The following is a 15,026-nucleotide window of genomic DNA, read 5'->3' as shown; positions in this document are numbered from 1 at the left end:
GCCCTACTAACAGTAAATGTTTTTAATTAATTTATGGTGAGTGCTATTGACAGTTAACAATTAACAATACAAACACAATATTTAAACTAGTTCCTTATTCTATTTTATTATATACAACTGTTTGAGAATGTCTATAGTACACACTAACTAAACAAAAGCAAAAACGATGTACTGCTATCTTTTGGTTTTGCCCTCAAAGTCCTCCTGTGTCCAGGGACTAATTCCTGGAATTTGTAAACATTAAGAAAAACAACAAAATAATTATTTTGAGAAAATAAAAATGTTTACAGCATGAGCAGGAGAAAATGAGCGCTTAATTTGCTCACCGTAACCCACTTACAGAACATTACGGCTAATTTCATTTGAACATTTTTTATTTTAATAGTTATTGGAGGTATTTTTATTTTATTTTATTGTATTTATTTGTATGTCACAATTCCTCATATCGGCTAGATAATTATCTGTCTGATATTTATCGTGTACCTCTAATTTTTTATGGAGTTTTGCTGTCAAATTAGGTTTGGTGTGTGCTTAGAAAAAGCTTATGCTATAGGGGAAAATACTAAAAGTGGTTAAAAAAAATTAATTTACAACATACTGATTATGTTTTTGCTTGCTGCCAGTTTCACATTCCAAGGTAAACAGCCCGGCCCGGGTCTTGGCGCGCTAATGCAAACTGACAAAGCGTGCGGTGGAGTGCAAACACACGGAGGCTGGCCGCATAGCTGAATGGTGAGTCAGGGCAGCCGTGGAGAGAAATGTTCATTCAGTGTTGGGCATGAATTCCTCATGTCGAGGTCCAGCGGCGGAAAGACAAAACACAAACTTCCTCACTCTGCTTTCACTTCAAGTCACGCTTGAATGGCGTCCATATAAAAAGGGAATGTCAGTAAAAATCTGCCTTGAGCTGGAACACTCATACCAGCCTTATCTGTGTGATAACATTCCTCTGACCTGACGACACGCGTTCAGTGCGTCACTGCGGGGCGGATGGATGATATTGCACACCGAAGAATTTATAAAGACAGCCCTCACTAGAGTGCTTTTACTACAACATCCTCTAGATCACGGGTGTCAAACTCGTTTTAATTGAGGGCCACATTGCAGTTATGGCTGCTCACCGAGGGCCACTTGTTACAGTGATATTAGAGCTGCAACAACTAATCGATTAAATCGATTAAAATCTATTAAAAAAATAGTTGGCGATTAATTTAGTCATCGATTTGTTGGATCTATGCTATGCGCCCTTTATTTATAAACTGCAACATTTACAAACAGCTGAGAAACAATAAGAAAAATAAGTATGGTGCCAGTATGCTGTTTTTTTCAATAAAATACTGGAAAGGATATAAATGTAGTTTGTCACTTTTATCCGATTATTAATCAATTAATCAAAGTAATAATCGACAGATTAATCGATTATCAAATTAGTTGTTAGTTGCAGCCCTAAGTGATATATAATCTCCTCATTATATAATTACACAATTCCCTATGCATTTTATTTATTGGTTTTATTTAAGATGTACAAATTGATGGATGATGTACTTGCTGTTGAAATCATAAGTCATGAGAACAAGCATTTTAGTCTTAAAATGTTTGGAATATATGTTTATAGCGTACAAAGTGTATCATTAAAATTATGACTGGGGTAAAAAATAACAGTAAAAATGTAAGAAAAAAAAGATCAAAAAGACAATGTAATGAGAAAAAAATAAAATGTTGATATTAATAACTAATAATAATAATAATACACGTCACTTATAACACAAAGCTGACCCTAACTTTTGTCTTTAAATATAAATAATGTCTGTTTTTATCTTTTCTTTTACAAAATAAAATAATTTAAAATTGCTCCCCACACACCCTGACTTTTCAGTATGTGACCCTTGGTGGAAAAGTTTGCACACCTCGGAGTTATTAGAAATAAATTGTAAACTTTTTTGTCATTACATCAAAAATGTTTGGTCTATTTTTTTTTCACATTCCTACTGTTACTGTTTTTATCCACACATATGCTGTGGGCCAACAGAACACGAGCTGCAGGCCGCACTTCGGACACCCCTGCATTAACACAATGTTTTGGCATGGTCAGATAACTCTTAAGTTTAAAAACATGCAATTGTATCCAGTACATGAAATTTTTCTGTCAAAAGATGAAGTGCTTAATTGACGCACACTATTTCCAGGCTTTCGTGGGCCACATAAACGATGTAGCGGGCCAGATCTGGCCCCCGGACAATGAATTTGATGATGAATTCTCTATTCATTCGTTTTTTTTATGACTTTTGTCTTCAATCCAAACATCAAACAAACCATCCAAAAGTTAATGGCAGGACAGATTAGATCAGACCCAAGTACAAACATACTCTAGGCAGACAGACAGCAGGAAAGTTCTTAAAATCTTGTTTACATTTGAGAAATCTTCTATCATCTACAGCAGATGTGTCAATCTCGTTTTAATTGAGAGTCCCATTGCAATTATGGCTGCCCTCAGAGGGTCGCATTTAACAGTGAATATATATATGAATATAAATATATAATAGCCTTGTTAAACAATTTGCATAGGAAACTCTTTTTGATTACCTGTACTATAATTTTTACTAACACTGAGGGATAACTTGTTTTGCTTGTTGCAGGAACAGATAAATAAAATTATACGGTGGCCCACATAACACCTTGAGTTTGACACGTGATCTACAGTATGATCGGGCCTCATTGAGGTACTGCCAGCTTTAAGAGCGACGCTTTCCAAGACGAGCCATGTAATAAACAAACATTGCGTCACAGCACACTACCATGTCAGGTTTGTGTGGCCAACACAACATTTTACCGGTGCAACATGTCATTCCAGTTAGATTATGGAAACAATGTTAGCAATCTCAAATATGTTGGTTTCGACTTTCCAGCACTCTCATCAAGCGCGCTTCTTGTAGCACATGTTTGTTGTTTGAGTATCAGGGCATCAATCAGCAGTACTCTGTAATGTTAGAGGACAATCAAAATTGAGTCTGAGATCAATCGGCTGTCTCTAAAAACCTAATTAGGATAAGAACTAAAATAAAAAAACATTTCTATGAATTGCAAACTTTTCTTTAATTTTTTTTATAGGACTTAAATTGTATTCTTGTGGGATTTCATTAAACTCTAATATTTTAATTATATTTACTAGGGCTGCAACAACTAATCGATTAAATCGATTAAAATCGATTACCAAAATAGTTGGCGATTAATTTAGTCATCGATTCGTTGGAACTATGCTATGCGCATGCGCGGAGGCTTTTTTTTTTTTTTTTTGGTTATTTTTTTGTTGTTTTTTTTTGTTTTATAAACTGCAACATTTACAAACAGCTGAGAAACAATAATCAAAGTAAGTACAAAAACAGTACAAAACAGCGCCAGGGCGGCGCTGAGGCTACGTCTCATGAGGTGGCGTAAGCTAGCCAATGATGTGTCATGTGCAGCTCACGTGACGACGCGTCTCCTTGCTGGAAAAATTCGAAAAATGGCGCAGGAAAACACTACCGATAGTTTAGCGTAGAAACATCTTGAGGTTATTGCTTCAATGGAGAAAAGTGTACGACCTAAGTCGTCAAAAGTGTGGGAACACTTCACTTTAAAGACTTCAAAGAAGACCGTTTCCTGCAAAATGGCACGGAAGTACAACATTGCTTCAGGAGCACCTGAAGAAGAAAAATGTTGGAGCCATGGATGAAGGGAAGAACTCACAGTACCTAACTTTTGAAGTCCATAGTGGCAACAAGCATTCATGAGTTCAGCTTTTTTGTGAGTAACGTTAAAGTTACGCCTTTGTTGCAACGCGGGGCTGATAATGTGTCTCCGGCACATTTGACTCCGTTTTGAGAGAGAAAACGCACGGTTACCAATTTCGAAATAAACGTAACGGACAGAAATATCTCAGGTTGGTTTCATAATGGATCAATGTAGCCGGGCTGATAAAGCTATATAAATATATTTAGATTTGAGTGACGCTTTAGTATAACTAAACGTTATGAAGGTGCTGGAATATTTCATGCTATTATTCAGAGGCAGCCTAAAATGAATCCTTTATTATTCACAACAGAAACGTGTACAATATCTGATTCAGTTCTGATGAGTTACATTTCTGTGTTATTGTTGGTGTATGCTGCACCCCCAATGTCCACAACATGGTGCCAGTATGCTGGTTTTTTTCAATAAAATACTGGAAAGGATAGAAATGTAGTTTGTCTCTTTTATCCGATTATTAATCTAATTAAATTAAACTAACGATTAATTTGATAATCAACAGATTAATCGATTATCAAATTAATCGTTAGTTGCAGCCCTAATATTTACTATATTTTGTATTATTCATCATAAAAACCTATATTGGGGGGAAAAAATACAAGGCAATGACTGTATTTTTTCCCAAAAAAATGGACCATGGATTACAATTTTTTATTTTTTTAATCATTTTTGTAAGATTGCAACTTTAATAAATGATAAATGGGTTATACTTGTATAGCGCTTGTCTACCTTCAAGGTACTCAAAGCGCTTTGACAGTATTTCCACATTCACCCATTCACACACACATTCACACACTGATGGCGGGAGCTGCCATGCAAGGCGCTAACCAGCACCCATCAGGAGCAAGGGTGAAGTGTCTTGCCCAAGGACACAACGGACGTGACTAGGATGGTAGAAGGTGGGGATTGAACCCCAGTAACCAGCAACCCTCCGATTGCTGGCACGGCCACTCTACCAACTTCGCCACGCCGTAAACGATAATATTTTCTCCTAATTACTAATTTTACCCACACAGTAGACACTCTGGGGGCCTTATACACTCCCACATCAAATGCACGGGTGGTATGGGGTCGGGGGTGCAACGCACTCCTCATTGCCTCCTGGACCGGCACAGGCTCCAGGGACTGTGTTTTGATGGCCTGCCAATCCCGTGCTGGGACATCGCTGATGATGTTAAGGTGAGGCGTGCTCTGTCTGTGGGCAAAGTTTTGGGCCTAGTTGAGATCACAGGGGGCAGTGAGGTGGGTTCTATCTCTGTTGGGGGGGAAGTGGGGGACCCTCAGGTATACGCAGCCGGGGCAGTGGGTGGAATGCTTGGATGGAGTGGCTGCGGTTGTCATTGTGATAGTGGTGTTGTTTAGTGTACTCAAGGAGAGGTTGTGCAAAGATTGGGGTATTTTAGTTGGGCTGTTTTTTTTTGTGGTATGACTTGGTTGATTGGCCACATGGTAGGCTTTCTTGGTTAGGGGTCATCGGGTGTTGTTCTGGCTCCATGGGGGCAAAGGTGTTTTTATTTGTGTGTTTGGATGTTTATCTTTTTGACGTTTTGGGGTGGGGTTGTTTTTTGATTGATGGGGACAAAAAAGGTTATTGAAGAGATCCCAGGACTTAATATACAGTATATCAGTGACCTATTATTTAAAACGGGCAAATTCCCAAACAAGATCGAAGTAGCTAAAGTTGTACCGATTTCTAAGACTGGAGACAAAAAACAATTTACAAATTATAGACCGTTTCTTTACTTCCAGAATTTGCCAATATTTTTGAAAAACTGTTTAATAACAGATTGGACAAATTAATAAACAAATATCGAATACTCGCAGAGGACCAATACAAATAAAAAGCTAATTTTGTTTAACATCGATGGCTTTAATTGAAACAACGGAAGAGATTACCCATACAATATATGGTAAACAGTGTGAAGGAGCAGAATTTATGGATCTAACTTAAGCATTTGACACAATCACATTATTTTAATCAATAAATTAGAACGGTATGGCATCACAACTGGTCTTGAATTGTGTATTTCCAGCGTGACTGATCTGATACTGTGGTCAGAGTGCCTAAGTGTTCACATTGTGACGTCAATTTCCGGAAATAGCCAAAGGTATTTGGAGCAGCATATTAAAAATGTCAGTGATTTTGTGGCATTTTGTGATGTTTAAACTATGTTTTTACATACTTGGCGGATTGTAAATATGATTGGGTATGGATACAATGAAACACAATTAAGCATAAGAAGTCAACTTCTTTTCACACTCTACTGGTACTTTAAACAACAGAAAACAATATGTGAAGCTACTACGCTAAATATATCCTGTGGCGTACCACAGGGATCAATACTGGAACCAAAATTGTTAAATTTTTATATAAATGACATTTGTAAAGTTACAAAAAACTTAAAGTTAGTATTATTTGCAGTTTTGCTCAGGAGAGAACACACACAAGCTAATACAAATAACAGAAGAAATGAATAAATTAAAGATATGGTTTGATAAATCCGGACTATTCTTAAACATTAGTAAAATAAAATAATGCTATTTTGTAACTTTTGAAAAGAGTCAAACAAATACAAATAGACGGAATTGACATTGAAAGAGTAAATGAAATAACATTTTTGGGTGTAATAATTTATGATAAAATTAACTGGAAATCTCATGTAAAAAAATATACAACATAAGGTGGCAAGGAATGTATCAATAATGAATGAAGCAAAATATGTATTTGACAAAAAAAAACACTCCATATTCACTACTGCTTGCTTGTGTTGCCATATCTGAGTTATTGTGTAGAAATAACGACAAAAGCACATTTCAGTCACTGAGTTAAAAAAAAAGAGGTCAGTTAGAATAACACAAGATGTTGAATATTTTTGCAAACAGCCAAAATTATGCACATAACAAACTATAACCCGCTACCCAAGAATGAACAACAATTATTCTCAACAAAAGAGGAGAAATACGACCTCAGAGAAAAATTTAACTTAAAACATTTGTATGCATGTACAAGTCTTGAAACCTTTGGTATATATGTGTTTGAAGTTGAACTTTATTTCAAACATGTATAACATTTCAATTTGATACATCAAATATTGTACATGTTTTCTTTTTTTTTTCTTGCAACACATCCGAAAAGGAGAAGAAGAAGCTTATTCAATTTTACCCCCTTTTTACTTCACGGATCAAATTGTGGTTATATTTCTTCTCTTTTGTTGAGAAGAACTGTTGTGCATTCTTGGGTAGTAGGTTGTGAAGTGAATTATATTTATATAGCGCTTTTCTCTAGTGACTCAAAGCGCTTTACATAGTGAAACCCAATATCTAAGTTACATTTAAACCAGTGTGGGTGGCACTGGGAGCAGGTGGGTAAAGCGTCTTGCCCAAGGACACAACAGCAGTGACTAGGATGGCAAAAGCGGGGATCGAACCTGGAACCCTCAAGTTGCTGGCACGGCCGCTCTACCAACCGAGCTATACCTCTATACCCGTTGTAGTGCATATTGTACATCATTTTAGCTGTTTGCAAATTTACCAAATCATTGAATTGCAATATTAAATTATGGACCGGATTAAGTAAAGAAATCAAACAATGTACTAATATAATCCATTTTAAGAAACTGTTCAAATCAAGTGTTTACAAAGTACAGAGAAGAAGAATCATGATAAACATTCAAAACATATTCATATCACAATATTAAATATAACTTACTTCACTATTTATTATGTGATTATTTTTTAGAATTGTATTATTTATGGAGTATAATGTGAACAAATTGAGACAGGAAGTGAAAGAAACTGTTAGCAACTCCTGTGAAATGGAAAAGGAGTATGATTAAATAAGCTCTGCTTCTTCCTGCTCCTTTTTGAAGATGTTGAAAAAATAAACTGGAAATTGTGATTCATCGTAGTGTAATTGTATGCAGGTTCGAAATGAACTAAAACCATAAACCATAAAATTTCAACTTTCACCATCAGTCAACAATGTTGTACAATTAATGCATTGAAATAATATACTTTTTCTCTTAGTAAAATAATTTTGACTGTCATTAATTTAAACTTTTAAAGGAAAACTTGCTCTGAAGTCAAAATAATAAGTATTGTAATGCAAGTCGCCTGGAGTTGGGGGTTAAATCACCAAAAATGATTCCCGGGCGCGGCGCCGCTGCTGCCCACTGCTCCCCAAGGGGATGGGACAAATGCAGAGGACAAATTTCACCACATCTAGTGTGTGTGTGACAATCATTAGTACTTTAATCTTAATCTTAAGTGTGTTTTATAGCGGTTGGTCACAAAATAAGGTACAGCTCTGTTGGTTCAGTGTTAAAGAATGAGCCTGTAATGCAGTGAAGCTGACTCTTTCCAGATCCCTGTAACAGTCTGTGGAGCCTCATGCTGAACTTTGACCCCGTGCACCTTGGCAGGCATTGAAAGGGATTTCGGATGAATCGGACGCTAGGCCGGCGAACGCTGCTTGGACCTCCACATCATGTGTTTCAGGAATGTGTACAGTTTTTTTGTTTTTTTAAAAGGACTTTCTTTGGGACAGTTTCTTAATACTTGCTCTCTCCACCTGTCAGCAGCACTTTCACTAGACCTTCCATCTTCTAAATGAGTGGTATCCAACACATGCCACTGAATTATTAATTCATAATTGTTGAACTCCTTTACAGCAAAGCATTCTCGCTCAAGAAGTCTTTAACTAGGTCACCATGGTTCTGAATAGCAGGAAAAGTACACATGACAACAAAACAGTACTAAAAACGTGAGCTACATGAATATTTTTTTCATGAAAAAAAAACCTGCGGCTGTGATGAAGGAAACAGCTTGTGAAGCCAATTAGGTTTTTAGGACACAGTTAAAGAATGCTACGTTTTTATGCGAGACGATAAAAATGAGACCGCTTTGAGGGCTGCTGCCATGACAACAATCGCCAGTATTAACATCAGTCACGATATCTGAGGGAAATAAAAGGAGAGCAACGCAACACAAAAAACAACCCTTAAGCCTTTTGAATTTCAGACCTAAGGCATTTAAGGGATTTGGTGAGGAAGTCCAAGTGGTCTTAACAAAGTGGTAAAATTTACAAAAAGAAAAGACCTTTCCTTCGCACCGCAGAGTGTTCTTGTACAAGCGGGACTTGTGTCGTGTAACACCCACATGCTTGGTGCTCTAAGCCTATTACGGACGTCGGATTTCTGTGAGAAAGACAGAAAAACAGGTAACGCACATACTGCTCCCCTGGACTTATTTATGAATGTGTAAACAAGCAGGTGCACTTTGCAGAGAGGAAAATAAGGGTTATTCTGACGTTCGATCAGATTTCACATTAAACACCCGTAGAGCACATGCCACCACTGGAACACTAGTAGGTTGTTGGCCCAAACTTCGACATTCCAAGACAAACAAATACCAGTCAAAATCAGACACCAAGTAACCCAAGTGAAAGTGTATAAACCACCCCTGTGGAGCAATTAACCCTATAGGATATTAACAGCATTATTCACCAGGCATTCTCCATTTTTTCACCTAAACACCATCAGATTCACCATTAAAATGTCTGTGAATTTCAGCCATTACAAAATATTTACACGCAGACATGGTCTTACATCTGTTGCAGCTATGCTATCAAATGCATTCACTTATCTCCCCAGGTGCAATTAAAATATCCACCTCGTTAAAAGTAGTTTCAGTTTTCATATCCTAGTATATCCCAACCACCAAACAAACACATTGACTAGTAGAGAATCAAACAATGAAATGTACAATTCAACATGTTCTATACTATGGATGTAACTGTATCAAAATCTCATGGTACGATATCACAGTATTAAGGCCACGGTAAGATATTATTGTGGGAAATGTCCAAAACAAATAGACTTAAAAAGGCTCTAGTGTGTAAAATGAAGTGGAAAGAATGTTTAGGATAAACACACTTACTGTAATTGAACACCAACATAATGCTCAAATGGTTTAATAATACAAAACACAAAACCAGTGAAGTTGGCACGTTGTGTAATTCTTAAAAAAAAGCTTTCTTTACCCAATCATGGCACCCACCTGTTCCCAATGAGCCTGTTCACCTGTGTGATGTTCCAAATAAGTATTTGATTGGCATTCCTCAACTTTCTCAGTCTTTTTTGCCACTTGTGCCAGCTTTTTTGAAACATGTTGCAGGCATCAAATTCCAAATGAGCAAATATTTGCAAAAAGTAACAGTTTTCCAGTTTGAACGTTAAGTATCTTGTCTTTGCAGTCTATTCAATCCTTTTCAACCTATATTCAATTGAATAGACTGCAAAGACAAGATACTTAACGTTCAAACTGGAAAATATTTTTTTAGTTAAGTGTGTTTAAATTGACAATATAAACATCTAGTGTAAGAAATGTAAAACAATAATGTTCAAGTTAGAGTCTTTCAACTTTTAACTGATATCACTTTGGAAAATGCAGATTCTCAGAAAAGTCAGCTGATAATGGAAATACGTCACAAATTGATGCTTGGCCTCCTTGGCATCAAATATATATTTCGGTGGTGGTTTATCAAGTAGCCTCTCACATTACTTGTGTTCCCCGCTGTGCAGTGTCACCAAACTTTTTCTTTGTCCGCACAGCCGCCTGCCTCATTTCTTACTCAAAATATGGATAACATATCCATTCAAACCACGGATATGTGGGTTAAACATCACAACTTCTGACCGAAGGCGGCGACTTTGCCTTGCGGTATACGCAGACCAAAGCAGTTGTTTTTTCGCCAGAGTTTGTTTGTCTGCCTGTTAGCAACATAAGTCAAAAAGTTATGGATAGATTTTAATAAAAACTTCAGGAAATGTCTGAAAAAACAATCCTTTCACTCTCCTTTCCAACTTCTCACACACGGACCTTGCACACTCCTGCTACGCAGGGAATTTTTGGAAATGTAGTTTACTTCCAGACCGGCCGATTCAAAAGTGCCAGCAAAAAACGACAATGACTAAGTTTTAATTTTATACAGTCACACGTCACAATATTATTGTGATGATTTTGATACCCAAATACCGCGGTATTTATAATACCGTTACACCCCTTATCTGTACATATGGCTTAGTTGTGACATAGTTGTCAGTGCATTTTCTGTAAACAAACATACTGTAACATAATCAACGGATTGAGCGTTTTCTTATCTTATCAACTTTTGGTTTTGCATTCTTGTGATTTTCTGTAGAGCGCTTTGACTTGCCTTGTGTATGAATTGTACTCTATGAATAAACTTGCCTATGTGAAGGAACCTATAATTTATTTTATTAATATGTTCACAATATTTCAGGGTTCCTATCGAGGAAACCTTACAATGTATTAAATCTATAAACTGCTACAAAACTGAGCAGATGGCAAGGGTTTGTGATGTAGAGAAATCCCATATTTTTACCAACTTTCCCAGGAGATTTCCAATATTTTGAAATGCTAATGTTGATGCTCCTCTGACCCACAGAATTAGACACACAGGTGTTTGTGGCTCTACTCTAATTACCACAACATTAGTGTCACATTAAACATTATGTCACTACTGGTCTGATGTTTCCTCAAAAATATTGTTTAAAAAATAATTTGGAGCCTTGTACAGCTGTTTACTGATGTATACTATTCATGTTTAAATAACTTTTACTGCAAATTAATATTGGCCTCTTTGACTACTGGTAATCGATATTGGCCCTGAGAAAACATATCGGTCGATCTATTGTTCACATAAGTCATCACATATATGTCAAGCTCCAAGCAACTGCTCATGTAACACATTTTTGCACACAGTGTTTTTACATTATAACAACATTGAATGCACTATGCAAAAGTGTGGTATTGCAAATTGATCAAGGCAGAGAGGGACTGACCACAGGTTGGTACTAGCAACCACATATTTTTGCCATTATAAGATGTGCTACAACCTAAAATACACACAAGATTAGACTGAGAAAAAAGTTATCTCTGGGTTGGGGAACCTCCAGCCCGATTCATCCACTACATTGATCTATTGATTTATATTCCTAAGATTCAACGACATTGATCTGTGCTCTGCAAGTTGGCCTTCCGAAAGCTATCTATCGTTTTAACATTGTTTTAAAAGGCAATCAATCGATATTATCGATATTACAAAAACAAAACATTTCATTTAAGAACGACAGACTTTATATGAAGTTTAACACTTTTAATGATAAGGGTGTTAAACGTTACCCAAGTCTGTCTGCCCATTTGTGGCATCCTCGCCATCAGTCATCAAAACAAGAATGGTAGAACGTTTGATCATGTTACGCCTATACTGGTTCACCTGCACTGGCTTCCCGTGCACTTAAGATGCGACGTCAAGGTTTTATTACTTGCGTATAAAATACTTAACGGCCTAGCTCCATCTTATCGCTTATTGAATTGTACCGTATGTCCCGGCCAGAAATCTACGTTCTGAAAACTATGGCTTATTAGTGATTCCCAGAGCCCAAAAAAAGTCTGCGGGCTATAGAGCGTTTTCTATTTGGGCTCTGTTACTCTTGAATGCCCTACCGGTAACAGTTAGAAATTCTGCCTCATTAGAAGCATTTAAGTCCCATCTTAAAACTAATTTATACACCCTAGCGTTTAAATAGACCCCATTTTTGGACCAGTTCATCTGCCGTCTCTCTTTTCTGCTCTGAGCCACTCTTCTCCGTGAAGAGGTTATCAAATGGCCACAAATCTGTTTCAACTGAAGAGGTGCTAGGGACCAGGGTGGACCACCACTCCATGCATCAGACGTCCTGGTGACGTCTCTGCGCTGCTGACTTGTCTACGTACACGAAGATTCCCTGCTGGCCTCCCAATGAACTGGACTCTCAGTATTAACCGGGGGTGGGGGGCATATAAAGGGAAACTTTGATTGATTGATTGATACCTACGGTGGCCAAAAAAGGTCACAACAAATGCAAACACCACAACACAATAACGTAAAGCCACAACACAACTTTAAACCACAAAGGGCGTAACGGACACAACGGCAGTGAGAGCGGACCAAATTTTGTAGACAGACCAAGTGGCTGAAAACGGTGTAATGAACAAAGATATTAGTATTATTGAAAAAGTAAAAAAAGTTATTTATGACAGAAAAAGTGGTCACACTGCACTTACTTTTCCAACTTTTTTCATTACACCGTTTTCAACTTTCCGACTCAGCCACTTGGTCAGTTGGCAAGGCCGCGTTAACCTAGGGAGGGGGCCCACGTCTAAGGGGCTTTGCCCCGCCCCCACACCAAAACTCAACACCCCTGCTCTACGGTAAAGTTGTGACTGCTTGACACTCTGTGAAAGAGGATCAATCAATCAATCATCCATCCATCCATCCATCCATCTTCTTCCGCTTATCCGAGGTCGGGTCGCAGGGGCAGCAGCCTAAGCAGGGAAGCCCAGACTTCCCTCTCCCCAGCCACTTCGTCCAACTCCTCCCGGGGGATCCCGAAGCGTTCCCAGGCCAGCCGGGAGAGATAGTCTTCCCAACGTGTCCTGGGTCTTCCCCGTGGCCTCCTACCGGTCGGATGTGCCCGAAACACCTCCATAGGGAGGCGTTCGGGTGGCATCCTGACCAGATGCCCGAACCACCTCATCTGGCTCCTCTCGATGTGGAGGAGCAGCGGCTTTACTTTGAGCTCCTCCCGGATGACAGAGCTTCTCACCCTCTCTCTAAGGGAGAGCCCCGCCAACAGGCAGAGGAAACTAATTTCGGCCGCTTGTACCCGTGATCTTGTCCTTTCGGTCATGACCCAAAGCTCATGACCATAAGTGAGGATGGGAACGTAGATCGACCGGTAAATTGAGAGCTTTGCCATCCGGCTCAGCTCCTTTTTCACCACAACAGATCGATACAGCGTCCGCATTACTGAAGACACTGCACCGATCTGCATGTCGATCTCATGATCCACTCTTCCCTCACTCGTGAACAAGACTCCGAGGTACTTGAACTCCTCCACTTGGGGCAAGATCTCCTCCCCAACTTGGAGATGGCACTCCAACCTTTTCCGGGCGAGAACCATGGACTCGGACTTGGAGGTGCTGATTCCCATCCCAGTCGCTTCACACTCAGCTGCAAACCGATCCAGGGAGAGCTGAAGATCTTGGCCAAATGAAGCCATCAGGACCACATCATCTGCAAATAGCAGAGACCTAATCCTGCAGCCACCAAACCAGATACCCTCAACGCCCTGACTGCGCCTAGAAATTCTGTTCATAAAAGTTATGAACAAAGGGCAGCCTTGGCGGAGTCCAACCCTCACTGGAAACGAGTCCGACTTACTGCCGGCAATGCGGACCAAGACAGTCCGTTACCCCATACTCTCTGAGCACTCCCCACAGGACTTCCCGGGGTACACGGTCGAATGCCTTCTCCAAGTCCACAAAGCACATGTAGACTGGTTGGGCAAACTCCCATGCACCCCCAAGGACCCTGCCGAGAGTATAGAGCTGGTCCACAGTTCCACGACCAGGACAAAAACCACACTGTTCCTCCTGAATCCGAGGTTCGACTATCTGGCGTAGCCTCCTCTCCAGTGCACCTGAATAGACCTTACCGGGAAGGCTGAGGAGTGTGATCCCACAATAGTTGGAACATACCCTCCGGTTCCCCTTCTTAAAGATCAATCAATCAATAAAGGTTTATTTATATAGCCCTTAAACACAGGTGTCTCAAAGGGCTGCACACGCCACAACGACATCCTCGGCTCACATCCCATATATCCCAGGATAATCTTGGTCGCCATACTTCGCCCACGTCCTATAATGAAATCCTAAACACTTCAAAATCTTGCATCTTACATATGTCTTATCTGTCTGGGTAAAGTGATCAGATGTAATATACAAGGGCAACTAGTTACCGAGCAACATCTGGAAATGGAAAAAAATCTGTTGAATGTACATAAAAGTTGCATGTTAACTGAATTAGGCACACAACTTAGTTATGGCTTTATGAGGCTAAATTCCTCACTGGTCGAGCTGTGGCATGGTAATAAATACTGTTTGGCCCGTGGATCATGGGCATATTTTCACTTTGGCCCCTTGGAGGTAAAATGTTTGGCCACCCTTTCTGTAAATGCATGTAACAGATTTGACATTAGACTGATTTTAGCCTGTTTAATAATGAATATTAAAGCATACATGATTTATTTTTTTTTCCCTCTTGGGAAAAAGTTGGAGCATTCCAAACAACTTCATACTGGATGCACCATCAATGCATCCCTTCCCATGGTACC

At 39.0% G+C, this 15,026-nt stretch overlaps 1 protein-coding gene across 1 annotated transcript in view; it reads right to left on the bottom strand.

Annotated features, from left to right (window-relative positions):
• Positions 1-15,026, bottom strand: part of wwc1 (WW and C2 domain containing 1) — a 49,200-nt gene that overhangs the window by 33,231 nt on the left and 943 nt on the right. The gene's annotated exons all lie outside the window — the stretch shown is intronic.

The sequence above is a fragment of the Entelurus aequoreus genome, linkage group LG05 (assembly GCF_033978785.1).
Source record: "Entelurus aequoreus isolate RoL-2023_Sb linkage group LG05, RoL_Eaeq_v1.1, whole genome shotgun sequence".
NCBI classification, from domain to species: domain Eukaryota; kingdom Metazoa; phylum Chordata; class Actinopteri; order Syngnathiformes; family Syngnathidae; genus Entelurus; species Entelurus aequoreus.
The sequence above is the reverse complement of the archived record's forward strand: the minus strand, read 5'-3'. Positions and strand labels throughout refer to the sequence as shown.